This window comes from Scaptodrosophila lebanonensis, unplaced genomic scaffold, assembly GCF_003285725.1.
Source record: "Scaptodrosophila lebanonensis strain 11010-0011.00,11010-0021.00 unplaced genomic scaffold, SlebRS2 tig00000024-arrow-pilon, whole genome shotgun sequence".
Taxonomy (NCBI): domain Eukaryota; kingdom Metazoa; phylum Arthropoda; class Insecta; order Diptera; family Drosophilidae; genus Scaptodrosophila; species Scaptodrosophila lebanonensis.
In genome coordinates this window covers 9,668,987-9,694,415 of record NW_022060538.1, presented here as the reverse complement: position 1 = coordinate 9,694,415, position 25,429 = coordinate 9,668,987, and the positions used below count along the sequence as shown (strand labels likewise).

The window sequence follows — 25,429 nt, the reverse complement described above, 5'->3', positions numbered from 1 at the left end:
TGCACAACTGCAATACAAACAAACATAAGAGCGAGATGGGCGTGGGGGGAGCTGGCGCATAGAGACCTGAGGAAAGCATTTGGCTGACGTGCTTGTTATCCTGATGCAAGTCGCAAACAGCAGCAAGGCATTAGGCCTAAGTACAACAGCAGAGGCAGATGTTTGTTAGCAGCAGTTGGGATCAGATGGGCAACAAAAACTGCAGCACTAAGTCGCAGGTACAACAACAACAGAGTATTAGCACACACACACACACACACATACACAAACACATCTACGACACTCAAGCTGACACGCTTATGCTGACACCATATCAATGCCTGGCAAGCTTGCCAGTAACTGCTACAAGAGCAACAACAGCTTAATTCCGGAAAGTTGTTGGTTAAAAATGCCAGCTTCCACAAAGAAATTCCTCTCAGACAGTCAGACAAATTTCTAGAAACCTAGGCGTAATATTGTTGCTTTTTGACGCCCACCCTAGACCTAATTGATTTTCTTTTGCAATTATTTACTGGATTTTTTTCAAATAATAGCACTTAAAATCAGAAAGTTAACATAATATATTTGAAGAAAGCTATTTAAAAGAAAAATACATAAGAGATATTATACAAGGAAACAGGACTTTTTGAATCTAGCGCCCCTGGTGGCGCTATCTATATGACGACTGGTGCGTTAGAATCTGCTATCTTTATCGATTGTCCAGTGAGAATTTCATGACATTTCATCGATTGCGTTTTAAGTGTCTGTATGTTTGGGTTATCTGTGCAAAAATGAGCTTCGAACAAAGAGCCAACATTAAATATTGTTTTAAAATTGGTAAAACTTTTACCGAAACGTTTCAATTGATGGGACAAGTTTATGTCGATGATTGCCTTTGTTTCAACGTTTTCAAAGTGGTCGTGAGGACATAAATGACGATCAACATGTGGGCCATTCAAAATTCGTGATCACCGAATATTCCTTCGCAACTGTGCGTGAATTCATCAAAAATCAGCCGAAATCATCATTGAAATTGATGGAAATGGAATTGAACATCTCCAAAACATCGCATTTTGACCGAACATTGCTCAAAATCCGTCTCATCGATCGTCGCTTGTGACCGATTATTTGACCAAAAATCACATTTTAACCATTAACCACTCACCGTATTTACCTGATATGGCACCGTGCGACTACTACCTCTTCGGAAAAATGCCTTTGCCCATGAAAGGAAAGCGTTATGCAGACGTAGGGGCCATTTAAAAGGCTTGCTCCGGCATACTGGCGGCCATACCGGCCAACGAGCTAAAACACTCGTTCGACATGTTTTTGGATCGTGCAAAAAGCTGTATTGAAGCAGAAGGAGACTTTTTTGAATAAAATAAATTGATTTTGCCGAAAAAAACCATTTGTTCTGTTTTTTTTTTTGTTCAAAAAGTCCTGTTTACTTTGGAACAAAGCAAACTGCATGCTTTACTTAAGAAAAAGAACAAATTTCATTGATATTTTTTAGCAAACAAAAAAATATTAAAAATATGAACACTTACAATAAAAAGTAGTTAAAATAAATAAGTGAATAAAGAAGTATTTTTTGGAAATCAATGTTAGTAAAGCAATAAACTTAAATCGACACTTATTGTACCTTAGACAAGTCTCTCCCTTAACTACTTTTTTAACTGCCCCTTTCTTATAAAAGGGCTATATTTGAAAATGTAATTCAAGTGTCGTTAAGTAACTTTTATTTCGAACTATATGGAATTTGATAAAATTGTATTTTCTGACTTTATTGAAATGCCTTTTGCTGTCTGTCTCTACTTGTAGCTAACATTCGGTGCGAAGGCAATTTGACAGTGGGTGCGCTTAATTACTTACAATGCCACGCCCACTTTCTGAATGTGTGTTAGTGTGTATGCGTGAGGGTGAGAGTTGACCGCCACTTGGGCAAGATTAAAACGCCAGCTTAGTGAAGACTTTTGCATGTGAAATTAGTAGCTTAAACTGTGAGGCTTGGCAGACAGACAGACTAGCAGACAAGCGGACAAGCAGACTGGATGGCAAGAAGGCAAGCAGGCAGGCAGGCAGGCATGCAGACTAAAAGCGTAGCTTGTTGTGGCATGCACTTTACAAGCACATGGATGCAACACATTGTCTAATTGTGTGCGTATGCTATGTGTATGCTGTGTGTGTGTGTGTGTTTCTGTTGCACTGCATGCGTATGATAAAATAATTCACTCGACTGCAACTCATAAATTCTCTAAGGTAGCGCATAAATTTTCAACAAATCTCGGCAAAATGCCGCAAAGCAGCCTCAAACCTCAGACAGCCCAGCCATTCAGACAGCCACCGAAGCCAATTTCTGGGCCAACCCTCCATTTCTCCACTTGAGGCCGCATGCTTAGCTTAGTTAGCTGTTGTTGTTGTTTTCGTTGTTACAGACAACAAAATACGTGTTGATGCAATGAAAAGCTTAAACTAAAACACTTGGTATTTGCTTTAATTCAGAATAATTAATCCAAATAGTTTTGCATTTCCCTATTTAATGAGGCCTATTCTATGAACACCTAATCAAATGAATCCAATAGAATGCAGAAAAGTGCAGAAATTTAAAGAAATACCATAAACCCGCAAAACGACATTGGTTTTAACCGTAACTGACTTTTTTGTTTGGCTAAATTTGACAGCTTTTATTCCGTATTTCTAACGGTTCTAATACTTCCATCTCTGGTCTGTGCAAAGACATTTTAGTCTGCAAAAAAATATTTTTAAGCAAACTGCAAACTAATCTTAGTCACAGCAAGCAAATTGGTTGTCTAATATATACTTATATTTGAAGTAAAAGCAAAAGCCATTTTAATTCTAATTAACGTATATTTATTTTCTTTGAGTGATGCCTGATAGTCTTCAAATAATTGTTAAGCTAACAATTGATTGAATGCTATAACTTTACAATCAATGCATTTTAAACAGCATATGAAAATAAAATAAAATAAAATGGAAATTTGCAATATATTCACTGCAAAGACCTCGCCAAGACATAATCGTATCAATATCTAAGGCTGCCAAACCAAGTTAACGACACAGTCTCAAAGAAGACATCCTTCACTTTAGAAAAATACAAATCCGGATAATGAGAGGAGATTTAACAGTGTACTGCATCGTATTCCTAATGGCCAATAAAACTGCAACTGTGGAAATGAGAAAGAAGTAGAAATCATCAAACAACTCTGAAATTGCTCTGCTCCTGTATGAAAATCAAAGGAATATCTGGGCTAACCATTTCATACTTATTAAAACTTCTATCTTCAACTTTTACTTTGCTGTTTTAGAAGACAAGATGTCAGCTGTTGGTACTATCCAAGACGCAGCGCCAAGCCACATCCCCCGCCCATGATTGATGCACATCGTAGTATTATTTAATCTGACAATTTTATTTATTTTGTTATTAATTTAAAAAAAATGAAAAGAATACAATTTTATTCTACTGTCGTTCGAACCTCTGTTGGCATTTTAAAATTTATACGCACATTTTAATAAAAGCTATAGCCGCTGCTATTACACAGTTCTACTATACTATATGCTGTACCTGGATTAAAACAATTTGTTGCAAAAAATGGGCAGATTTACCAAAAATATGCTCGCGCATAAATTGCACAAAACTAATGTAAATCGCTGCAGATAAAAACACTATTTGAACCGCACGCATAAACAACCAGAAGAGGCGCAACAACACCAACAACAATAGCACACCAACAAACAAGCGAACTTAAAATTTTATTGCTCACGCTCTTATGTCAACATTTTTGATTTTTACACTTGATAAAAATCAATGCATTTTTATGGACCAGAGCACGCCACAATGAAACGAAGATAAAAGGCAAAATAAGTGGAATCATGTAAATAGTACAGCAAGCAAAAAGCAAAAGTATGCAGTTTACAATGTAATGTGAAGGCAGGAACAACGGCAACAACAGCAACAACAGCAACAACAGCAACAACAACAGCAGCAGCAACCGAAAAATTACCATTTAAAAAAATGCCAAAAATTGTTTCTGTTGCATTTTGCACGCATCATTGATGCTCAATGGCGTGTGCACACACTGATACAAAATGGCGGCGGCGCTGTATGCCGATGGGCTGGCATGGGAGATGCATGTGTGTGCGTGTGTGAGGCCATAAAACAAAAACTTTTCCACAAACTCAATTCGTTTTGCACGCCTTGTTGTTTGGTCTGCAACATCGCCCATTCCTTTTGTCCTTCTAACGTGAACGCGCACGCCTAAGTAAATCACAAGGTTTTTCTTTGGCAAGTTGCGCTAATAAACGAAGCAGCGCAGCAAGGAGAAATATTTTTTTTCCAACTTGCTGCAACTTTATGCACCCAAGTCACATAAATCTCATAGACCGCATACTGCGTGTACCTTTCGCAGTTGCGTTCTACCTCTCTGAACTAGTTCAATGATCAAATAGTTTATTTATTTATTTATTTATTTATTTATTTATAAAAATCAACAAATTTACTGTCAATAAATAATTGATAATATTAGAAAGTAAAATAAAGATATTTATAGTATTACATTATAAGTTAAACTTAAAAGATAAGAAAGCCTAAGGGAGAGCTATACAATGACGTCTATTAATGCCTCCGACACGTTGGGGGAATTTTATTTGCCAGTTGGCCAGCTATGCCCCGATTCACAGCCAAATGTGGTCAGAGACATTAATTGAGTTAAACATTGAAAGAACGAGACAAAGTCACAGTAGATTTTCATTTGTGGGATCATTTGAAAACACTAAGGATCCTTTGTACATCCATAATAAATAAAGTTCAATCAATCTAAGTGAAATTCTCAGTCGGTTTCTGAGATTCAGGAGAAAGGTTTTTTTTAAGGATGAGAAAGTTTTAAATAAAAAACAAAAGATGTTTCCTTTACACATTATTGATAATTGATTAGAATTTTTAACTGTTCAATAATATCACAGAAACCGTTTTTTAAATACTAAAAAGGCAAAATATATAGTTTATTCACATTATTGTAACCTATAATTAATTCTAAATAGCAATGAGAGAAACTAAGGCCTTCAGGCTGAACAAATTAATATTTAAATATACAAATGTAAATAATAAATACATTTCATTAATTATATAAGTACATATTTTATATTATATATTTAAACTATTATATACCTTCACCGACTGAATGGGGAAATTCTATTTGACCAACTACCTATGCCTCTATTTATGCCATAGAATAGTCCTACTCCTTATTGATTGATGATTTCCCATTTAACTTTACTTAAAAAACTGTCACAAACCGAATCGAATAGATAGAATCCGAGTTATCGAAGACAAAGTACGATCCACACACAACATTCGAACGACATCATTAAGAAAAGACAAAATCTTCTGTTTTCAAATGGTTCCTGAATACATGCTTCAAATAGAAGTTGATGAGTTTTAACGAAAGGAACTAGTAATCGGAAATTCCTCCCATCTGGCCAAACGGTTATTACTGTGTTTTATGTTAACTTTTTTACAACTTTGCAAGAATATTTTTTAAAATAGACATACAATGCTTTCTTATATTGAGAAAAATAACTTTCTTTAATCAGTTAATATATAAGAAAAAACTACGCCACAATAATTAATACTAGTTTTAAAAATGCCTTTCTTAATTACACTATATCGCTTTCGTTTTTTTCACGCTACGGTGCGAGGCTTTATCGATTACATTTCATGGCCGAGAATCGGCAATTTAAATATGAATTAATTAGACACAGTTACGAGCTGACGGACACATAAAAGTCTTTGCGTTCATTGCTATGAGTTCAGAGTCAGAAAAATGAAATTGGTAGCAACTATCTTCTTCGGTAAGTATGACTGATATATGTAACAATCATATTCTTTAATACGTGGCGTTTAATATTTCGTTACAGCATGCTTATTGAGTGCAATAAATGCCATGATAGTTGATTATTGCCACAGAAATTGTGAAGGAGCTTATAAGCCTGTCTGTGCTTGGAATGGTATTTGTTCTCAATTCTTTAATAATATTTGCGAAGCAGCCGTAAAAAACTGCAGACTCAGACAAAATGGTAGACGAGGTAAATCCATATAATAGTTACATGCAATGTAGAGCAATTTAACAATATTTACTTCTTCATAGAATTTACACATTTTGTATATAGGAGGTGTATTACAGCAAGGCTTTGCAGCAGACAAATAGGATGAAAACACATCGCCCATACCTCTGAGAAAATTAGCTGTAAAGAAATGTATGTTATTTTAATCAAAAAATAAACTACATATTTCTGTACACATTTTTTTGTTTCAATTTCTTTTCTCTGAGCGTGCGTCCAAAAATAATTAAATATAATTTTAAATATAATAACTTAAGATAGCAGTATACTTACTTACCATACCCAACTAATATTGATCATTTATAATTTTTTAAACAGAGTTTCTTATCTTTCTTATTCTCATTACTTTGCTATCTATTGTACACAAAAATTTGTGTATTTGTTAAATGAAGCTCCTTTAACGTACAACGAAGGACATTCAATTTAATCTTCAAGGAATACGATATTTATTTTATATGACAAGCTTACTATCTAGGAGTTATATGCAAACGGTTTTTCTTATACTGTTGCATTTTCCTTGAACATATATTAGTCCGGTCTTCTTTGTAATTTCCTTCTTAATTTTAATGAAAATTTAATTGAATTAATGAGCATGAAAATAAAACTACTTTTAAAAGGTAAATAGACTAAAAAATGTTCGGTAATTTATACTTTATATTTTAGAACTTAATTTCTTTCGTAAAGTTATATGCTCTCTTAAAATTAAAATTCTAATTTCTAATAAATTTGAATGCGAATTTAAGCTTGATTTTCAGATCATTATTTTCTAAGAGTGTGTTATTAAATAAATTAACAGTTTTTGGTACGCCATGTGTCTGGTCCGTATTAAATTAATTATATTGTTCACTGTATATATTCTTATACACAACTCTTATATAAAACCGAAAGAAATCCCCTATAAATTGTATATTGTAGAACATTTCGGTAGAACTCAAGATGTTATTATATCAGAACCGATTAAAACAATGTATCATTGCTATATGCTGTTAATTCCGATTGAACTCTAGTTCGACCGAAAGAAATCCCCTATAAATTATATATTGTAGAATGTTGTGTAACATTTCTGTGGAACTCAAGAGTCATTATATATGAACTAAATAAAATAATGTTGCATTGCAATACGCTGTTAATATTATTTAATTCAATTAATTGATTTAACTCTAGTTCGACCGAAAGAACTCCCCTATAAATTATATATTGTAGAATATTGGATAACATTTCGGTAGAAGTCAAGATGCGATTACATCAGAACCGATTAAAATAATCTAACATTGCTATACGCTGTTAATTCCGATTGAATTCTGGTTCGATTGATAGCCCTACTGCAAGTTCGTTCGCATGTGTGTGTGTGTGTGTGTGTATGAAAGCAAAGTCCTTGTTGGGCTCTCCATAAGCACTCGGTCACACAAACACACACACACTTATTGATTAAGTTAGCAGCTTGGATCGCTCGCTCGCTCAACGAGGACAACGGGATGGCGGTGGCTGCCGACATGCACTCTGCGGCGAATCCCTTAAGATTCTAATTTATATCACTGTATTTCATGTGAAACTTATTTCCTATTTCCGCGCCATGCGCGCCCCTTCGAAAATGTCGTACGTGATTCAATTATAAAATGCGGTTTTCAAATCGTTGCAAAATTTATGTATTTCATTTTATTTTTGTGCGCCGGATGCCGCCGGCCTGCCTGCCTGCTCTGCTGGTTCTGTTGGCTCTCGTTAGCTACTTGGCCGGGCCGCTTGCTTTGCTTACTTTTTCATTTGGCCTGACACATATATATAAACACGCACACACACGCCCATATGTGAATGCGCACCATGTGCGTGGCCATGTGCGTTAAATTGAGCTCTGAGTTTACTTTGGCCCATTGACTGCGTCGGCATTTTAATGGACTGCTCATAAAAATGCATAAAATGAATGCAAAAAAAAAAAAAAGTAAAATAAAAGACGGCTAAAAATGTATTCTCAAATTTATGCGCGAAGCCGCCAAAATGTTTAAACAAAATGAACGGCCAGACAGGCTGCCGGCCTGCCAGGCATTTCAACACTTTAACGCCACTCGAGGACGCCTGAAAACGGCAGCAGAACGAAGGGATAACCAGGACACGGAGCACTTCAGGTGGCCCTCATAGTTTTGCGCCTGCTTGGGCGCATTTCAAGCGCACACAGCGCATTTTCCAAATTAATTATGCACTTCCGGTGCCATGAGTGTCATTGCAAGCGGCAGGATTGCCGCGCCACTCCAAGTCCCCACTTTCTAATGAAAACTACTCAAGCGGCTATCTTTTGAATGTCGACGCGCACTAATAGCCTTTCATTGTTCAACCGCCAAGCCACATTGAACAGTGTGGTCGAATTAGGATTTGCTTACACAGCGCAAGCTGCTATGGTGAGACAAATACGGGCACACCACTATTTTACATGTTCATCTAATATTAATTGGAGATAGTAGCTACAGGTAGTTAGCTTTGCAACTGCCAAGATGTCTAAAAACTAAATATGTAATCGAATTTATATTTGTTTCCTCTCCAGTATATGTAAAGAATCATGCCTGTCTAAATTTAGTTATTATTTAATTATGTTCTTGCACTTTTCTTACTCCTATGCAAAAGCGTACGCAGATTTGTTCAAAAAGTAATATGTTTATTAAATAATTAATGCATACGATTAACAGACAAAAATCCAACCCCATTTTAAGGCGAAATACTATAGGGTTTTTTGAAAAGTGTTCATCGTATATTTCATTTATATTCAAATTTTACTACTGTGTACATATATGAGGTGGAAATATGAACGGATGTTTCGATTGGGACATTAAAGGAAGCAGGACCGTCTCAATTAAATCAATATTTAATTGTTGTCAGGAACTTGACCTACAGCTATGTTCTGTAAGCGAACCGCAATTTCTTCTTTTCAAAAATGTTCGCCCTAAATTTAATTCCGAACTCAGTCATTTATATCCACATTTTATCGTAAATTCGATTTGTATGCTAAAAATCTTGACTGATTGTTAGGCTCGTAAGCACAAGAGTACTGTAGAGAACATTTGAAAAGCAGAACTTAATGCTTTTAATCGAATAACGTCATATTTTTGAGCATTTTTCTTTACATTTATTATATGCAAATTATAGTAACGATAAAAGAGAGAGGCAATTATTATCTCAACAATTAAAATCGATTGAGCTTTAAATAAAATAAAATCAAATTATAATAAGTTAATAATTGAACAACTAAGAATCCGATTTATGTAAACTCAAGACGATGTTTAAGACATTTAGCTGCTTTAAAAATAAAGTTGTTTATTTATGGAAGGACTTATTTCAGAAATTCTCTCGGGAAAAAAGTTGCACTACTAACTTATAGTTCCATCCATAATTTTACCAAATCGAAATAAAATTGAGTGAGATTGTAAGATTTTCGAGAAGCTGCCACGGCTAATTGGAGAATAAAGCCACCTGCGCTTTCCTGCTCTTTAACCACACAATCCATTTACACACTTAATTGCTGATTGACCCCAAAAGTTGCATTTAAGGTTGCTGATAATGGCTTGTGGCTAGCGGGCTGGCTGGCTCACTGGCTGCCTTCGCTGTTCGAGTGGCAGCCAAAACTGTGCCATGGTATCTGCCGAGCTGTAAGTGTGTGCAGTGGTGCTCGGCTTTTGCATTTTATGGTTTGCCATTAAAGTGGGTGCCGTTTTTACCTGTTGTCTGAAAAAGTAAAAAAAAAAAAAAAAACATAGGAAGTAGAAACTGAGATATGACAGGCAAATGAAAAATGTATTTTCATAAAAATGCATTTAAAATGTGCTGCCACAGAGCAGGAAGAGGGGAAGTTGTTGCTATTGCATATCCTTGTACTCTTGCGTCGTTTCCTTGACATTTATTTGTTCCGCGTGTGGCAGTTGCAGTTCCATCATTCACGCAGCTGCTGCCACACATACACAAGTCATAAATCGCAATGCGTGGATTATGCAATTTTCATGTTTGTATTTGCCAGACGAAAAGGATAGGAAAAAAAATGACAAAACAAATGGGCAAAAGAATTGTATGCGATGCGTTACGTTGCGCAGCGCTGAGCTGAGCTGAGCTGCGCTGACAACAATCCTTTACAGTTAGCATTGATGTCACAACGTTGGGGAACAGCCGAACAATAAAATTATAACACAGAGAAATGGCTAAATGTATTTAACAAGAAGAAGGCACAACATGCATATGCAAACTCGTATTTGTATTCATGCGACAATGGCCACCCAGGAAGCGAGCAGTGCAGAGGAAACTTAAGTAGCAAGCAGGATAAACAGGATATGCACTCGCTGCAGACTGACAACGGAAGCCATCAAACAATGACGCACAAGATGCTGTGCTGGCAACAATATGACAATTTCCCATGGCATGACACAGCAAACAACAACTAGACACGGTATTATGGCTAATAGCAAAAAATGCGACCGACTGTAAGTAAAAACTCATGCAATTTCTGAATTTAATGTTGTTTACATACACACACAATATCCATGCGTAATAAAACGCCCTTGGGTGCAGCAGGAAATGTCATAAATGTTGTGAACAAGGAGTTGGATGGAGCCTTGAGGCACAGCTACATGGAACTTGTGTTGGCGCTTGAGGGCTTGTGTTGAACAATTTATTTCTGCTGTTCCTAGTTTATAAAAATTAGTCCCAAAAAGGCAGCTAGTTGTATATACTTGTATGTATTGAATGCATTCTAAACAGACTTATATTTATATAACACAAGTGTACTTATAGACTTACTTCTCTAGCTGGCAAAGGGATTGTCGTAGTTGCGGACTAAGATTTTAATAATTGGTCTGAAAACCTGCACATTTTGTTCTACTTAAAAGCTTATTTATCAAAACGTTTTCTATATTTTTTAGGAAAATAATATTTATTTTAATAATATTAACATTTCTAATGTAATTTTAAATATATCGGGCATAGGGTAAAAAGGGTATATTGGCAAAGTAAGTAACGCATTTCCGGACCTTCTGACCTTTTTATTGAACTGTATTCATTAAGTTCTGCACACGTTCTTTTATTGCAGTAGAGCCCGAGTAGTTTTTCTCGTTAATAAGCGAATAAAGTATTCAACAAATCGATCAATAAAAAATACATTTTTCCAAATTATTTAATTTCAGTTGTTGCGTGCGATTACTTTTATGTTTTATATAAAACTGTCGGCATTTTTATCCGCTGTGTTCTTGTTATTCTGCCCATTTTATTTACATATTTTGTATCATCAATTAATTTGCATTCAACAAAATCTTAGCATTAATTTTTTCTACTTTCATTTTTTTCTTTTCTTACTTTTTTTATCTTTGCTTTTGCTGTTCAATCATAGACGGATTGATTGTCGATGTTTTGGACATTTCTCGTAAAGGTATAGATTTGTATTTGTTGGGAGGGCACAACACCTCTTCCCACTGTTCGGAAAATTGATGTTAATATTTTCAAACTTATTAGTAATATTTTTGGCACTATACGCACAATGCATACGTCCATTTTCTTAATACTTAGATATAGTAAGCATATATTCATGGGCAGCGGTAGAAAAAAGCATTAAAAACAAAATCAACTAACGTTTTTTAAACAATTATAGCGTATTTAATAGGTACAGCTGTAATACATATATTCATGAGCAGTGATAGAAAAAAGCATTAAAAACAAAAACAAACTAACTTTTTTTAAATTATAATTATAGCGTTTTTATTAAGTACAACTATAATAGGATGTTCTTTATAGCCGTTTAAACATAAAACATGAAAAATGGCTTGCTTTATATAAATGATGCTGAAGGACAGAGAGCTACTAACCGAGTATGTAAACATATCTGATATTTTAAGCTATTAGGTGATATTCTATGTCCTTAATTAAAGTCGGATATCAGCTTTTATTTGGCATAAAATGTATACTCAACATATATAACCTCCATATCCAATTATGCGCTGCCCTTTCAATCCTGTTATGCACATACAAGTATCATTCGGCTTACCCACTTACTCACACGCTCTGATGCAAAACTTAATAAACTAGCGAACTGAACAACATAACATCCACAAGCCCACAATCCCGCAGAAAGCCCCAATGCCCCAAAACCCGAAACCAGAAACCCCAAGCCCCTGCTCGGTTTAGCACAGCAGCCACAAAAGCTAACAAAAATTTTTAATATAACTCAGCGTCACGCAGTCCCCAAATAAAGTAAACACGGCACTTCTCTGCTAAAGTAGCGTAAAAAACGCACGCTAATCAAAATGAACGCACACCGTCAAAGCCAGCGAGCTAAGACCCCACCTCCAACGCCCCCATCCCCGCCCATTGCATACGTAGTGTATGCGTAGTACGAAATCAAGGAGCGTGCTTAACGCAAATCATGCGCTGAAAAATGCACACACAAAGTGAAGTTGGCGTTGAAACAGCATCTGGGGGAAGGGGGGGAGCACGGAAGTTCCAGCACTCAGCTGGTGATGGTTAAGCGGCAAGAAAATCAAATTTGGCTATAAGCAGAGTCTGACACAGAACTGCCATGTGTGAAAATTTTTAATACATCAACTCAAACGTGAACCGCAGCAAGAGCCAAAAAGGAAAGCGCAGAGCTATATGTATCCACCTACACTCGTCTGCCTGCCCCTACTCTTGGCAGGGCTGTCAACGTTACCCATGGCCAGCCACGCCCGCGGTAAAGCGACGCAGTGCAGCTCAGCCCCCCAAATGAAATGCATAAATAAACTTTGCGCATGCCACAGGAATGAGTTGGTGGCAGAGATGGCGGAATGGAGTGGCAAACTGCCCGGAAGACTCGACTCTGTTGCCAGACTCAAAGGCAGGCAACCGCCACATAATCATGGCTGCATGTCTATCTCTGTGTGCGTGTGTGTGTGTGTGTGTGTGTGCTGCAAACAGACAGGCGAGAGTCAAAAGTGGTGTGTGCAATAACAACAGCATGGAAAACAACAAGCAGCAACAATGTGAGCACAAAAACAATTTAAATATAAATAATTTGGTTACTCATGTTCATGCCCATTGCACCGCTTTGTTTCTGCCGCTGATGTTGTTGCTGTTGTTGTTGGCTCATGCATTATAAAGTGTCTGGCAATCATTTGATGCACATGCCCATACCCATGTCCATGCCCAAGCAACAGTCAGTGGCTGCCGCTGCCTTCTCTGACTGTTCGTGGTCATTTGCAGCGGTCGACTATGGGTCTCTTTTTCGTTCTCTGTCCCTGGCCCTGACCAAAACCCTGGTCAGCGTCCAGCGCCACACAACTAAATAATTTAGTTATGCAACTGCTACAGTCTGCGGCTGACCAGTCACAGTCGCCGCACTCAACGATTTTTATGTTAAACGCAATGTTAATAAACGGCTCCAACTTCCGCTGCAATCTCACGTCTGTGCGTATGCAATAAAATATTTAACAATGGCCCCACCAATTCACAGGCGACAAGAATTAGAAGTTTGTTTTCAGTGTGGTACATATCTGGTCCACAAAATTGCACAAAAATTGTGCAAAAACAAATCTGCATTGTCGTTCAACGCTTTTTGTAATGCTCCATAATATTGATAAAAAATCATTCACAGCTAAAAAAAAGCTGCTTCAGAAACGCTGACCGATATCACAGCCACTTACTTGCTCTAGTTGCTTTTTCTTCCAATAAATATGCACCTGCATAAATAAAATAAATAAAACAAAACAGCAAATAATCTTAAATACAAGTACTCTTCATGCTGTTCAACTCCTTTTTTAAGTTCAAGCAATGCGAAAGCTTTACTTCATTTCAATATGAAATTGAGAGTGTAGCTTTGCTTCTAAAACTGATATACGGAGCATTTTAAACTCAAAAATTTTTCATTTCATAAACTCTATATGATATTTAGTTGATGAGAAAAAACATTAAAATATACTGTAAAGGTCTAATGTACACCATTATATATATATATCGATAATATTGGTACGTATTAATAATATTTGCATAAGAGTGTATATTGCGAGGGTATATGGCGTGGGTGTATGGACACACTGAAAAGAAGAAGAAAGAAATGTAGAAAGTTTGAGACAAATTTAAAACATGTTTTAAAAAAGCAATCCGTAACAATTCATATTTACAAAACATACAAAATTTATAATACTAATATACTTTCGCGACTTTTATTATAATCTTTTCCAATTAATTTAAAAACTTTTTTAAAAAAAATCACAATAATCGCTATATAGTTTCATTCGACTAACAATTTAAAATATCTTCTTATCATAAACAATACGATTATTTTTAAATTTGCTAAAATTTTATAATTGTATTACTCGGTTGTTCAATTGAAAATAATTTTTATTTAAAATTTAATTTCAATACTTGCTGATACACAATATCCTCTCAATTATATATACAACATTCAAGTCTGAATAATTAGTAATACAAAATTTCGTTGTCTAGCGTTTTTAATAATTTATGTATTTGAAAAAAACATATATTTTCGACACTCTCTCGCCCCTTCATACTTGCAATCAATCAAAACTTATTTTTAGAGCGACTCTCAGGACTATTGAAGTATATTAAAACGCACTTCCTTGTGGCCTGCGCGAACCTCTTTTGTAATCAAATACTTAGCTGTTGGCACTCTGGTTTTCACTACAATGCACACAACATTGGTTTAGTGGTAAGTGGCTGACATTCCACGGTAGTCTAAACATTTTGACCCTATCATACTATACAGCCATTGTTAATGCTAACACTATGCAGAGATGTGTATTATGTATTTACAGCTCATATGGAATGCATTCATTGTCAACTAATTGAAATTTAATCAAAGCACATTTCTCGATAAATGTCAGACAAGTTTTGTTTATTATTAATTTGCATATTGATTGGAATTTGACAATGTCAAGCGGGTGACATGTGTAGGGGCGCGAAATTGTCCATAGTATATTTGTGTGAGTACGAGTTTGCGAGTCTTGTTGGCAATTACGTCGAAAATGCCTCAAGGCATTTTTCCCTCTCGAACAACGCACAATGCAATTTTCATAAAATGTTTACTGACACGCCCAGGCAACTGACAGCCACAGCAACAACACTAGCAGTTAGAGCAGCCTATCATTACTGTCGTTGTTGTTATTGTTGTTAGGCAAAACAAAGCAATAAATTGTTGGCAATAATTGATTAATGTGCTTGCTTGCCTTCGGAATACTCCACCTCCCCCTACACCCTTTTGACGTTGTTGCCCGCCTCTGCCTGTCTTATCATTGACTGCCTGTCGCTTGCTTTTGTTGACAGCACGGAGGAACAGCTAGAAACTTTTGCTATTTAGCGTAAAGGCAAACGCATCTAATTAACACGGAACTTTGCCACCATCTTCCGCCCATGCCACAAACCATTGCCACGCCCCATTCAATGCCCACTTGCGCGTTTCGCCTTCACAGCCTAAAGGGTTTTTGTGCTACGTCGCTGAACTAATTTAAATTAATTGAATATGCTTTGATAGCATTTCAATTAACTTTTACGGCCTTGTGCTGAATTTTTATTTTTATTTATTTCTATTTTATTTCTGTTTTTGAACATGTTTTTATACCATAAGGAATTTATTTGCATTTGAAACAAGAATGCGAATATAACTGCTGTTGGAGCTGAAGAATCTGGGGCGCTCACGGAACTAGTTTCAAGTTATTTGACTGACAAACAAAAGCCGTTACTTTAAAATAAAGGAACTTGAACTATACTAAAAAGCCGTTACTTTAAAATAAAGGAACTTGAACTATACATAATATGTGCTAAAAAGTAAGCAAGATTGTTCAAAAGGGACTTGGACAAGGCAAGCTTTTGAGTGGGTCAACCATCAACTTTTATTGAAATGCTAGTCATTATTATTTAGAAATATTTTAAAAAGAACTAAGTATTGGATCACTAAAATTGACAACTGATGATGATTCTTTTTATTCTTCAACATCATATTCCTCCACATTTGCTGTAATTTATTGGAAGACCACATCATTTCAGATGTTTCGTTTTAGAGCGGTTCCATAATGATCCCCAATGAGAACATTAGCTCTAAACTGGACATAAAAACTAACTATAAAAATGCAATTATAATATAAACTTATAATAAACTATATTTACTACAAATACAAATTTATAGCAATTTATTTTCTTTAAAAAACATTTAATTTGATCAAAAAAATATAACATTTTGTTAAAGAAAAGCCAATTTTATTTCAAAGTACAGCACCAAGGCATAGAAGGATGCATATAACAATACTAATTCTCCACCCTAGAGTCCCGACTCGCACGGATCGACCAGCAGGAATAACCTTTGAAAAGCATTATAAAGTAACAATTCCCAGACGGGAACAATGGAAAGGTCTCTCGTATGTGAGAGACATTTCTAGCAACGAAATCTACTTAATCAAACTAAGAATTATTTAAAATGTTACTAATTATTTAATAATTAATACTACACATGAGTTGTCTTAGAAAAATCTCACATTTATCATTGGACAACTGAAATATAATAAATAATAATATAAAGAAAAATATTAATTGAATTACACTTTAAAGCTCCAATAAAGCAAACTGTTTTCGTATTAAGCTCCTTTCGCGAACTAAAATACAAACTAGTAGAGGAACTATAGATTGCTGTGCAGCCCTAACTTAAAGTGCAGCAGCTAAAGGGAACTGGACCGGCTCGCATTTGGCAGTTAAAGGGTTTTAGTGCAATGCTTAAATATGCCCTTTCCCGAAACTCGCTTGCCAGCACTTGCAATATAAATGAGCGCGTTCGTCATGAGCTCTCGCATGTGACGGCATTTTGCATAGTAAGTGGCAGCAGTGATGGCGACAGCGATGGCGATGGCGTCGGCAATGGCGCTGGAGTTGGAGATGGAGAAAACAGCGGCAGCGGCAACGGCATCTCATTGCATTTTGCGAGCCAACTAAATCACCAGAAATCAGTTATAAATTCGTGGGGGGACCTGATGTGGCCGACCAACCAGCCGCTTCGTCAGTTTCGAGAGCCATCAGTTGAGCCTTGTGTCACCAGCGGACAGGACATGCAAGGCTATGCGTTGCATTGCGCTGCAGGACATTAGATTTACAAATACATATGCATAATTCCCTTTACCGTAAGCCATGGTGCTGATAACATTGCGACAGTCAAGCCTCTATATTTGTGTGTGTGTGTGTGTATGTGTGTGAATGAGTATGCCTTTTAATTATTCAAATAAAACAGCATTTTAGCACACAGCAACGACGATGAGCAGGACATCGACAATTTTGTGTGTGTGTGTGTATTTTGTCTGTTGTCATTGGCAATAGAGCCGCCCCAAAAAGCCGGCAACGCTCATTTAGACAGCTCACCGAGCGATGAGCTGACGAGGCGCTCATCCAAACGTGCATCAGTCAGACAATCAAGCCGGCAGACAGCCATAGTGTGGGTCCGTCAGCCAGTCAGTCAGTCAGTGGCTTGGCTGCCCATTAGATTTGCTTTTAGTGTTTAGCATGCGCTGACTTTAATTTGTGGCCCGACAAGCGGACACACCAGCTAGAGAGGAGCACAGATTTACATTTCGAGCCACTTACAGCCTTAAATTAAATCAAATAAATGGGGAAACTATCTAAATGTTTCTGTAGTTTTAATTTATTTCAATTTTTTGTCCTTAAGAAAGTTCTAAGCGCCAAAAGAATCTGGTCAAAATTTGTATAAAAATTTGTTGGTTTTTTTTAAATTAAAATAATAGACTAGCCAAGGTGGAAAAGATAAAAATTTTCCAGTTTAAAACAAACCCCAAACTCAGTTCAATAAAGGAAAGTTATAATATACAATTTTTTCGTTGTTTACGCAGCAACAGCTTTTCTTTTAAAATTTATCAAAATGGCAAGTCAGAATTTCTTATTGTCTTTGTCTTTAATCTTCTAATTCAATTATATATTTCATTTTACTTTATTATTTATTTATTTACCATGAAATGTGGGATCAAAGGTGAGCTGCTTTCACGATCTACTGTACAACATTTTAACATTGTATGTGTATTTTGCATGAAACAAATTTTTTAAATACAAAATCGGCAAATATTACAATGAGCAAACGTAAACGTAGGACGTTAAGTATTGGAGAAATATTATAATTTTAATAAACAATAGTTTCTTTCATAAACTAGTTCCCTAAATCGCCGTGTTCTTTGGCCCGTTTCGGTTCCCAAATCTTGAAAAAAATCCTAATTTTATTCTACTTGTAATAAGCGCTAAGCATAGGTGTGTGCACATTTATCAGTGAGTATTTGACTTTAACAATTTGAATGTCTGATTCATAACTCAAATCGCGTAACAATAACATGCTGCAAATATATTTATTGTTATAATTTCTGTGATAATGCTTTTCACATTACATATATTTTTTAGATTTTTATGTTAAAATATTTGTCAAATTACATCAAAAACAAAAACCAAACTCGATGTTCATAGCCTATGCTTTAAAAGTCCATCCCTAAAATACAAAGACCATGTCAATCTTCGCATCTTACTCTCTCACTCTCCGTTTGTGTTCTACAGCCCGCACGCTCGTCCATCTGTATTCAAATATGTGTTCATGTGTGTGTGTGTGTGTGACATGAACACATCAAACAACATTCGTCGGTTTTTAATTATTATTTGAAATCACGATGACTGCTGCATAGTTAGTCCTTGTCCAATGAGCGCTCTGCGGGCAATGGAAAATCTAATGAAACATTAGCTGCCTGCAAGCCGGCCAGGCTGGCCTGCGGCAACGGCAACAACAAAATATACACAATGGCAATCACATGAGGCAGTATCAGGCGCGCTTGAGCATAAATTTTATTGTTTGCACAACAACGACAACAACAAGGATGTCGGCAATGAAGCTCAATGCGGCTGCCATTTCGGTCAGTCGACTGTGACAAGGCAAACATGCAACGTAATAAATGTTATATATGTATGTATATACACATATGTATATGTGTATACTTCAAATGCAAAATACGATGCTAACTAAACAAGCGCTGACAAATAAAACGCTTATATGCTCCCCAGCCACACTTAAGCAATGCTTACTGTCCACCATTGATGCCGTGCCGTTGAATATGCTTCGTTCCAAATTCAGAGACATACTAGTATGCATGCACAACTCGAATGCATTTAGCTTGTGGGCTCTGAATTATGGTTCTTTAAGTTGTGGACGCGAATTTTATTAAGGACTTACTACTTATATATGCTTATTGGCATGCTATTTGGGGGGGAGAAATATTCAAACAATATATTTATATATGATTGCTACAGTAATGGCGCATAAATTGTTCTGAATTATACAGTTTTTACAATTAGGAAGAAGAATGTTCCTCTTCCCCTTCTTGAAAATTGTTTTTTGAATTTATGGAATTACTTATCTTTTTTAGACCAATTTGCAGCATATATTGACCCATTTAAGTCAAAACATAAAGATAGAGAGAGCTTAACTAAACAAACTTAGCAACTTAGAAACGATTTTCATCTTCTCAATTTTCCTTCCTTTTTTTGCTTATGGCTAAAATTTTGTAAAAATATTTTATATTATTAAACAAGATAGAACGCTACAGTCGAGCAAGCCCGACAGTAAAATAGCCTGTACTCTCCACAAAAAAAAAATTAAAAAAAAAATAAATTTAAAAAAAAAATGAATGAATGAATTAATTAATTAAATTAAATTAGAAAACATGTTTATGTTCAGTTTTAACAGCATACATTTACATCACGTACCTACGCGTGTATGTATGCAGCACAAAGTTGAACCAAAGCAGCAACAACAACAACAGCTGCGGGCAGCGCTGCCGACAGAGCTGCAGGCAGCGCATGAGCAGCGATTTTACTTATGGCTATAACTTTCTTCAGAATTGACCTATCATGATGAAATTTGGCACACGGACACATTAGTACCAACTGGATGTACCTACCAAAATTTATTTCAAAAAACATGAATTGCGGGGGAGTGGGGGGGTGCATCGAAAAAAAACTCAAACTCGTACTTTCTCGGTCTGAGGAGAATATGGAAACCAAGTTTGGTTATTCTAGGTCTTATACTTTCTGAGATCCTTGCGTTCATACGGACAGACAGACGGACAGACGGTCAGACGGACAGACGGACGGACGGACAAGGCTATATCCACTCGGATTCTCATCCTGATCAAGAATATATATACTTTGTGGGGTCTGCCACGCCTCCTTCTGTGTGTTACATACATGCGCACAAAACTAGTATAGCCTTTCACCCTTTGGGTACAGGCTATAAAAAACACTATTCAAATCACTGTAGCCCAAAATGCAAACCAAAACTAATCAAACAAAACATACAAGAATGAAAATTTGTTGCTATTAAAAATGTTTCAATTAAGCAAATATTGACATCATCGTTTTATTGTTTAGCTCGTTAATTGGTTGTAGTTAGCTAAAATACTAAAACAAATTAATAAAATTTGCACAAAAATTATTGTGATTATTTTAAGTAATTCCATAAAGCACCTTTTCTTCTCCGAGTCTGTTTGTCGTGCAATCAATAACATTGTTCCCTGCCACAGAAAACATATACCATATAATAAATGATATCTCAGTAATAACATTGCTTTTCCTGTCCACTGCTAATTAATGTCCCTTAATTGTTTGCAATTAGAATAAAAAAGACATTAAACAATTTAACGCACAGCTGGCGCAGGCCGCAGTTAAAAGCAACAATCAAGCCACAAGGGGAAGAATATGTATATATATATACATACATATATGTAGTAGACATGTATTTATAGGAAAACTTATCTACAGCACAAAATGTCAATGACGAATAAAAAAAATGCCTTATACGACTGGTGGGTCACCAATTTGATTGATAAGCCCAATACCGCCACCGATGTTCCGACCACTCTGTCAAGTGCCAATTACACTAAAGCGCGGCAACAGGCAGCCGAACGACGAGCGATAAAAATGCCAGTTATTTTTTTCACGGCTTACTCGGACAAGAGTTCCGCTTGCCTATATATATAATTTTTTTCCCTGCGCACTGTGCGTGTGAAACACTAATGACACAAGACCGCGTTGACGTTGATAGGCCACAACAATTTCGATTGGACAGCCATTTACTATAAACGTCAAAGATTTCTAGCCTATCGAGACAGTGAGGCACGTCTAGAAAAAAATTCAAAGCCGCGACGTTTGATGGGCGCTAATGAATGGTTTTCTTATGCGCTTCAATGGACAATCAGCAGCAATAGCAGCAGTAGCAGCAATGGTTGCTAGAAGGACAGCATTCATGGTAGTGGCCCCTACAGCCAGTAACTTGTCGCGGTTTTGGGCAATTTAAGCGGCGGTTGCTGTTGTCATTGTCGTTGGATGTGGTTACGCTGACACAAATGTTTGGCTTTGGGGCAATTAACGAGGGCCAGAAAGACACAACAAAGGCTGTGGGCTGGGCTGCTGCTCCAATAACAAGAGCAGCAACATGCAGCAGGCAGCATACGTCGTTGCGGTAATGAAGTGCTGCTGGTTTGCTACTCATACATATGCGTATATATATAGTATATATATTTTTTGCACTGTTTTTCCTTTTTGGTTTTCATTAAATGCCAAACGTATGCCTGCAATCAATATCCAGAACAGAGTCAGCCCAAAAGCATGCTACACTTTTTTGTAAAAGCCAAACCGCAACAAGCAGCAGAACGCACAAAAACAACAACAACTACATGAAAAATAGCAGATGACAGGAAGTGGAAAAGATGTATGTATAAGCAACCAACGAACGAACGACTTAATACAGGCCAACTTGATGAAGACACAAGACAGATGAGGTGGCAGAGGTGGCAGAAAAAAGAAACACAAGAATTAAGGAGTGAAGAACGAGACAGTGGTGGGCATACAAATAAGAAAATTTTGCAACGAGCTGTTTTAAAGGCACAAGATAACATTAAAAAAAAAAACATATAAACGCACCCGCATACTGGAGGCCATGACAAAAACTGAGACACAGCCTTTTTTCCTGCCTGACCGCAGTGCAACCAATACAAATCGCTACCAATTTTCAAGCAGCCGGCAAACAGCATGAACAGTGCACAGTGGTTCAATATCAAACTAAAATCATGTCTTGTTTTTCCATTCACATCTAAGAACGATGCATTAAACGATCTTGATAGAGAAGCTAAACTTCTTCGGTCTTGGCAAATGCAAAAGAGCTGTCTTAAGTACTTTTAAATTCAACCCACTTTCTATAAATCTATGCAAGCATGTTTACAAGTTTATGGAATCGCTGCAAAGTCACACCTGCAGAAAATCCGGGTCCTGCAAGCGAAAACCCTTCGCCTCCTAACAGGTGCCTCCTGGTACATCAAAACGGCACACATAGAAAGGGATCTAGGGGTGAAAAAAGTTGGAGACGTGCTAAATAAGCAGGCTGCGCAATACATGGAGCGTCTGCGAACCCATGATAACGTATTAGCAAGGCGCCTGCTGAAACGGCGACGAAAAGAAATAAGAGTAGTAAGAAGGAGGCTGAAGAGGTCACACCCTGCTGATCTTTCCAATAGATTTATTTAATATAAGTATAAATAATTAATAATTAAATGAAATAAATAATTAAATAAGACTAAACGCCTAGTTTAAGCTGTATTTGTATATTTCTATAAGTTTAACTTAAGTTGTTGTAAATAATAACAGTAAAATTAAAGTTTTATCAAAATTTAAAAAAAAAAGAAAAACAAGCATGTATGTATACAACTCTATATTGTTTCTTCTATAACCAATAGGTAGCTCACCAGCAATACCAACATTTCAAGCTTCATAACGAGTATATGCCTCAAATCTATTTAGTTCATTATTTCAACACATTAATAATTATCATTAAAGCTTCTTCTTCTACACTATTTATTTTTGCTAACGTACTTAAATAAACAAAGGCATTTAAAATCTGCAAAATATGAAATTCTAAAACAATTTAGCAAATGGGTTGTTTTTATATTAATACCTTAATTATACCAGTAAGACCGAAAATTATACCTATACTAGAGGTATACTATAGTTATAGGTAATGCAATATCTCTTAAAAACCATATGTAATCCAATACGAATTCCAATTGGCTTGTCACACAATTTCAGAACCCAATCATTGACTTGATACCATTTCAATATTAAAATAGTTCATCCACAAGTACTACTAAATAGAAAGTAAGAGGCTTACAAAAAATGATCAATTTTCAAATTAGTAATATTTCCTTTTCAACATCTTATTTGTTACCAATGCCAGTTAACGCATTAAATATTTTTACTTTTTGCTCAAATATTCTCATTGTTGTGCTAAGTATTTAGCGTTTATGGTGCCTACACATTTAAAATCAATTTGTTCTTTTTTCTGAATATTGTGATAACTAATTCAAAAATTTGTATTTTTTATAAATCACATTTTCATAAGCCTACCATGCATGCCCTGAAACTTTAAATATTAAATGCAATTATTATCAATTCTTTGATTTAATGATGAAAAGCGGCATACAAAATGGTAAAATATTTGTGATGCCAGTTAACGCATTAAATATTTTTACTTTTTGCTCAAATATTCTGATTGTTGTGCTAAGTATTTAGCGTTTATATTGCCTACACATTTAAAATCAATTTGTTCTTTTTTCTGAATATTGGGATAACTAATTCAAAAATATGTATTTTTTATAAATCACATTTTCATAAGCCTACCAAGCATTCCCTGAAACTTTAAATATTAAATGTAATTATTATCAATTCTTTGATTTAATGATGAAAAGCGGCATACAAAATGGTAAAATATTTGTGATACTCATTTTTAAAGAAACTTTTAATTAGTTTTTAATGTCAACACTTACCTTTCAATATTGTCCCACTATTGTGCATGTGAACGAGGCCGAAACATAGCATTGAGCATGCCAGCCAGAGTGCCCAACTAAAAGCAATGGTCAACTATATGGTAAATACTGACTCATACACACGCACACACACACACACACACACACTCGCAAATGTACGCACGCACACACCCAAATACACACCTTTCATTTATTGTTCATATGTGGCTGTGTCGGCATGGCGTATACGTAACGTGCAGTGCATGGCCGCTTGTACCGTTTTATTGAACATTTGTATGGCGCGCGCACGCTTTTTGTGTCGTCACAGGCACAGGGACAGCTACAGAAGCATTCATCCGTTCATCTTACCCTCTCTTAGGCAGCCTGTCAGATCCTAGGACCTGTACCCGACACCAGACGCCGGCTTTGTGTGTGTGCATGTGTGTGCATGTATGTGCTTGTCTGCTTGTTTCCTTGCGTTGGCTTGATTGGATTTCCCGATGCAAATGAAGAATCCAATTTTTAAAGTTTGTTTTTCGTTATCGTTACGTTTCTTGTTGGTCTACCCACGAGAGATAGAGGGAGAGGGGATGAGACGATGAGAGGATAAGTCGCCCACATATACGGCACTCGCTTTTATTCCCACTTATGGTCCTGCCGCTCCGGGCTTGACCATTGAGCAGCATTCTTATTGTCGTGGCTGCCATTTTCGTTTTTTATGTTGTACACTTTTTGGCCACATCAACACACACACACACACATTGATGTGTTTAGCCATTGACACAAGGCCTTTGCAAGAAACAACAACAACTATAGCCAATTCGAGCGCAGTGTTATAAAAACAAATGCACTAAAAAAAGTGTGGAAACAAATTTTGTGCTGCAAAAAATGTTTTTCTCTGAGTTTTGCACCTCATTCGTTTGTGCCACATTTGTTGTGTTGTTGTTTCTGGCTTTACCCTGCCACAAAATTGAATTTTCACTTTTAAACAATTGGCGCTGCAAGACTCCTACACAGCTGTATGTAAGTAGTAGTAGTTTTTTAGCTTTGAGCTCTTCTCGTTGAGCATTTTATGCCTTTCAATTCGTTATTTGTTCGCTGTTCTTTGCCCATCGGCCATCACTTCTTTACCTTTTGTTCAGTTTATTTGTGCAATAAATTAAGAAACTATTTTTGGCTAAACTGACAGTAGCTCAGGTTTAATTGGCCGTGCGGTATTGTTGTATTTGTTGCTTGTATTGTTGTGGTTGGTATTTATTTTGTGCAAATGTTTTGGCTGTTTCGCAATAAACATTTTGTTTTAATTATTTGTTCAGTGTGTCCCAACTTCTAACACACACTCGTATATTGAAAATTATTTGCCCATTTAATTGAAGTAAAAATGTATTGTGCAATTGCATTGCAATTGAAAAGCTCATCTATATATGCAATTTTATTATATGCACAATTGGATTTTCCGACTGTAATAAATGATGACA

At 36.2% G+C, this 25,429-nt stretch overlaps 1 long non-coding RNA gene across 1 annotated transcript; it reads left to right on the top strand.

The window, feature by feature from the left end:
• The first annotated feature begins 5,826 nt into the window (after positions 1-5,826).
• On the top strand, positions 5,827-6,295 carry LOC115621761. Its single transcript, XR_003995296.1, has 3 exons — positions 5,827-5,847; positions 5,914-6,081; positions 6,144-6,295. It is a non-coding gene; the product is annotated as an uncharacterized LOC115621761 (long non-coding RNA).
• Positions 6,296-25,429: the final 19,134 nt, after the last annotated feature.